The following is a 5,261-nucleotide window of genomic DNA, read 5'->3' on the forward strand; positions in this document are numbered from 1 at the left end:
TGGCTGATGTAGTGTGTGCGTAGATCATTGTGCGTCTCCCTAACCCAGCGCGCAGCGTGACTGCCCAAAGATGCTTTTCTGCATTAAAGATGGTCTCTCTCCAGGCCTTAGTTAACTTCCCAATTAATGCAGCAGCATTAATTATTCATCCAACTGCCAATGAGGCCATTAAGTTTCTCTTCCTTTGAAGATACCGGTACCTATTTCTATAACGAGAGCAAAGGAGGAGGCTGCAGATCTAATTGCAGGCATGCAAAGTGAGGAAGACTCCTCGTCCGCTGCTTTCATACTGTGCCTGAAAAGCCTCTCTTTTATGGAGGTGTCAATAACAATTTCATTCTCTTTTCAGAGGAACAAGTGCCTTTAACCATTTAAGCCCACTTAAACAAATGGCTTTTGTGCTTTGATTAAAGACACAATGCAGAGAAAAACAGGCCTGCCTGGCTGCAGGGTCTCCCATTGGGGAAGGTCCAGCCCGCGGCTGGAGGGGTCGTGGGTGCTGCTCTGCCCTCCTGACACGCTGACCTCTCCCAGCTGGGACAAACCTGTCCCTGCTGAGCCGAGGCTGGACGCAGAGCTTCATGGGCAAGATTTGCCATTTTAAGGCTGCATTTTGGGACACAGCTACGGAGCAATGCCTCCCACCTAAGGGTGACACCCTGCCCTGTCCCAGCAGCCACATCCAAAAGCCCCCACGTTGCTCCCGGAGGCCTGGGCAGCCAGCGCCTGACTCGACATCTCAGGAGGCATTTGCCCTCTGCTTTGCTTTGCTCCGCTGGCTTTGTCCCATGCAAAACTACGGGTGAAAATGGCCTTCTGCAGCCCACGGGGGTCACTTTGCTGCAGAGTTTGAGCCTCTGCCCGGGCGCGGTGGTTTTCTTTGTTCAAAATTCTCCAAGAGCCCCAGGCTAAGTGCATGACAGCAACATTAATAAATAATAAAAGACATCAATAGTTCTGGGGGATTTTATAGCCACTCCTATCTCGAGATCTCAAAACATTTCACAAGTGTTAATTTATGGAGCCTTACAGATGCTCTTGCCAGACTGTTTGAGAGTGGAAAAGACAGTCAGGACATGCAGGAGAGCAGGAACCAGATTGCAGCCGCTCTGCCCCCTGGACCCCCAGGTAATGAACCTTTTGGGCCACAGCTCTGAGCAGCCTGCATTTCTACAAGCATCCAGGGATGCTGCTTTTGCTCCCTGATTTTGATATACATAGCACCATTTTGGTTGGATAGAAAAGAAAACAGAGAGGCTGCTTCCTCACATTGAAAGTGTTTCCGGCGACCCTCGGTATAAATAGCTCAGAAGAACAGTGGTGATACCCACCTAGTAAGCACTGGCCTGCTTATATGCTGTGAACCATGTCTTTAAGGGAACATGGTATCATTGTCATAGAAGAGTATTATTTTGACATAAAAACGGGATAGGATTGAGCAACAAGGGAAGGAGATTTGTCTGGACCAGACAGTCTCATCCTCCAGGTAGACTTAAGCAAGCATAATGATTAAACAAGGACTTTAATGAGGTTTGAGGCTAGTTTGCTTTCACAGTCCTTTATTAGGGACTGTATTAAACTTGGTCTCAATTAGCTTATGGCTGGAGTGAACTCAAGGAGACTTTGCTGGGCAGGCTGAAGCACCACAACAGAGCTGCAGGAAAGCCCGGAGGAAGACACCCCGTCTTCTTTTCTACGTGCTTTCAAGGTGTTGCTTGCTCACCAGATTGAAATGTGTTTCTTGTGCCATTGCAGTGGCCTTAGATAGCTTGGTGCTCAGCTTGGTCTGAAGAGGGAAGCAAATGGCAACAACAAAAAACTAGAGTAAGAAGAAGAAAGTTGCCTTGCCTCAGTCTTTGAGGGCAGGGGAATACTGAATAGCAGTATTAACAGAAAAGGGCTGAGATCTGAGCAGAGAAACCTTAGAGGGTCTGGTACAGGTGCAAAGACACGAGCTGTCTGCTGTGCTTAGGAGCACACACAAATGCCCAAAACCTGGAGCAGCTTTGGGTATATGTGTGTGTCACTGTATGGTCAACACTTACAGGGAATGAAGCAAATTACTTTGCATTTCCTAAATATACTCAGTTCAAGCACACCTGATCTCCAGCGAACCTCTTCAACTGTGCCATGACTGGTGTGGCTGCTCAGTGCTGGGGCTGAGCTCAGGGGAAAGGAAGGATTGTGGCAGAAAAAAGGGATCAGGGATGTTTATTTCTGTTTATCCCATCTAAAGTGACTCTCTAGTCTTGGCACAAGGCAGCAGGGAAGAGAGGGGATAAAGCAAGGCTTAAAATGCACCTTTCTCGCTGACCTATGCTTGGTTAGCCCCACTCTGATAGCTCGCCAGGACAAATTGTCTGTGCTGGCAGTCTCTAGTGAGGAAGTTCACATCACCTAGGTGAAACCTTTTTCACTCACCAAAGATTTAGTTGTTCTTGGACCAAAGGCAAAAAAAACCCCATGGAAACCTAGATCCTCTTTCTGTTTCTAGAAGCGAGGAGGGGAGGGAGCAGTTTCCACCACAGCAGTCAAGTACATGACAACGTGACAGTCCGTGGTCCTTCTCAGGACTGCCTGGCTGCCATGCTAGAAGATCAGCTAGCACTGAATTGCACCCATTAATGATCACAAGAAAGTAAAGGGATTACAAGTTATGTAAAACAGGCAATGTGATGGTTAGTACTGTATCAGAAGATGAAATAATTTCCCTAAGAAATACAGGAATGCAGTACGTGCCCTCACGTACCAGGCCACAAAGTAGTGAGTCTGGTTTAGGAGTGATGTTGGAAGCAGTTTCTGAACCACGTCAAGATGTTCCCTACGTAATACTACCCCAAAGCAGCTACAGCTAACACTAAAGGATTACATTCCTCTACAGAAAGGCTTCCCAAGTCCCTGTGTAACAGGAGCAAAGGAGAATCTAGCTGGTTTGGGTTTTTTTCCTTTTTATCAGCCTCAGTTTTATTTTAACCCACCTTGGTTGGAGGTGGATTCATTTGGCAAAGGTGCTGCTGTTGGTTGAAGTGTGTAGAGCAGCAAGTTCCCTCTGGTGATGCTGAAGGCTGCAACATCCCAAAATCTCACACCCCTGTGAGTCGCAGATGCAGTGCTGCTGCTGGGTTTTTAACAGGTCGGTTGAAAATCTGGAGAAGGTACAGCACAGAGCCACAAAAAGAGAGATGAGAGCTAGAGAAAATAGGCATCAAGGGTGAGAGACCTGCTTAGCAAGGCAAAGAGAAGTGAGAAGCAATTTGACTTCTGCGCCCAAGTACTTTCACAGAGAGAAAACACCACATAGGAAAAGGCTGCTTAATCTCAGGAGGTAAGTCAGCGTAAGCATCCCTGGCTGGTAAAACGAAGCAAAGAAAGTTCAACAGGGCTTGTGTTTTTGGCAGTGGGGACAGTGAGCCTTGGGGACAAATCACCCCCAGCAGAGGCTGCTTTGTCTCAAATGCTGTAATAGTCTCTCTTTTGAGATAGGCCGTAATCAACACAAGCCATTAATCTTAATACTGGGGTAATTAAGCTTAATACAGGGTAACTGAGTGAAAATGAATAGGCTGGAATGTGCGGGAAGTCAGATGGGATAATTCTTCCTGGCTTTCCGGTATACAAACAAGCTTTGTAGTCCTAACGCGAGCCCCAGAGGCTAGCTGTGAAAAGACGTGGGTTTTATTAACGATCGGATAACCTTCCAGGCTGTTTTCACAGAAGCTGGAGGATGTTGCTGGGGTAGGAATGGCACTGGGGTTTTTTAAAGTGTTGGCAAATCTGCTCCCACTTTCCTTTCTGCACCCAGAAGTCTGCAGGGTGTGAAGAAGTCAGGTCCAAAGCTGCAGAAAAGGGCTGCCTCTCCCCGAAAGTATCCATGTGATGCGCATCTCAGTGAATAGTTACAGAGGATGCCTGTGTGGGGCAGGATGGGCAGAGCTCTATGTGTGTTCAGCAGTTGCCACCCGAAGAAAGGTCAGCCAGACCGCTGCCGTTTACAGCGGGAGCAAACTGGAGCCATGTGGAAAGATGCCTTTAGTGGAGGTGTCCCATGAGCAGGGAGGGAGGCAGCGCGGCGGGCAGAGGATGGGACCAGTCATCTGCCCATCACTCTCTCCTCTGCCCCTGGACACCCAGCCCTCCACAGCACTGTGACAAAAACCTCTTGGCATTGAGAAAAATGCATGTCTTTCTGCCGACTTTCTGTTTTGCAACTGTGTTGTTTCTGATTTTATAGCCATGTATATACTTTATTAAATTTTTTTGCATCACTGTTAGATTCATCCACATTAAGTTCTGTTGGGTGACAGATGGGAGAAAACATGAATATACCGTACTCCTCAAATCTGGAGCACATACAGCCAGGCAGCAGTTTAGACTTGGCTTCTCATCTGAAAGCCAGAACTGTGTTTCTAACAATACAGCACCCACCCAGCATGAAATTGTAATGGATCATGCTTTGCCCTAGGTCCTTGGCTTATCCTTGGTTGACACTGAATTAAAGGACATGATGTGTGGGACTCAGTAAATCTCTAACCTGCTGTCCCAGAGACAAGTATTACCAACCGTACCACGCTGACACATGAGATTAGTGGAAGAGGTGCCCTCAGTGCCACAGGCAGAAATGGGTCAGCTCGGATTTGGAAAGCTCTCTACTTGAAGTGAGTAGTAGTGCAGCCTGTAGAAATAAAAGGCAAAAAATGCTGTGTTTTCTGCCTCGGAGCCCTGCTGAGATCCACAGGCAACGAGTCCTAAGCGGCTGAACAGGACCATTAGCTTTGTGAATGGCATTCTATTAAAAATTAGGTAAAGAAATTAGGAAACAGTCCAGCTTAGGAGCTGCACCCTTAGCAAGTATGAATCTCCTTATTACCACCAAAGTCCCTGAATTTATATTAGCGTACATCAGCCAAGAATTTGGTGATTAAGGGCCTTATTGTAAACTTTTCAAATGCAATCCAAGTGTCCCCACTGCTTCTGATAACTGTGTGCAGCAGCAACGCAGATCTCGTATCTATTCCCTTTTCCCTCTTCCCCTTGCCCTAATCAAATCCTTTATTCATGCTTTTTCTGACATACTAGGTTTTCTGGCTTGGTTCAGCAATGACTAAGTATAGTAACAAAACAGTGCTGTCTTTGTTCTGGAAAAGTGGAGAAATGAAGATGTATAATCTTGAAATAAGGAAGCTTGCAAGTGAGAAGGAAGCTGGGCGCACGCGCTGTTGTACTCTGGCATGAGCTGGGTTGAATTTACCAGTACTGCTTAG

This window comes from Buteo buteo, chromosome 21 (assembly GCF_964188355.1).
Source record: "Buteo buteo chromosome 21, bButBut1.hap1.1, whole genome shotgun sequence".
In the NCBI taxonomy this organism is placed as follows: domain Eukaryota; kingdom Metazoa; phylum Chordata; class Aves; order Accipitriformes; family Accipitridae; genus Buteo; species Buteo buteo.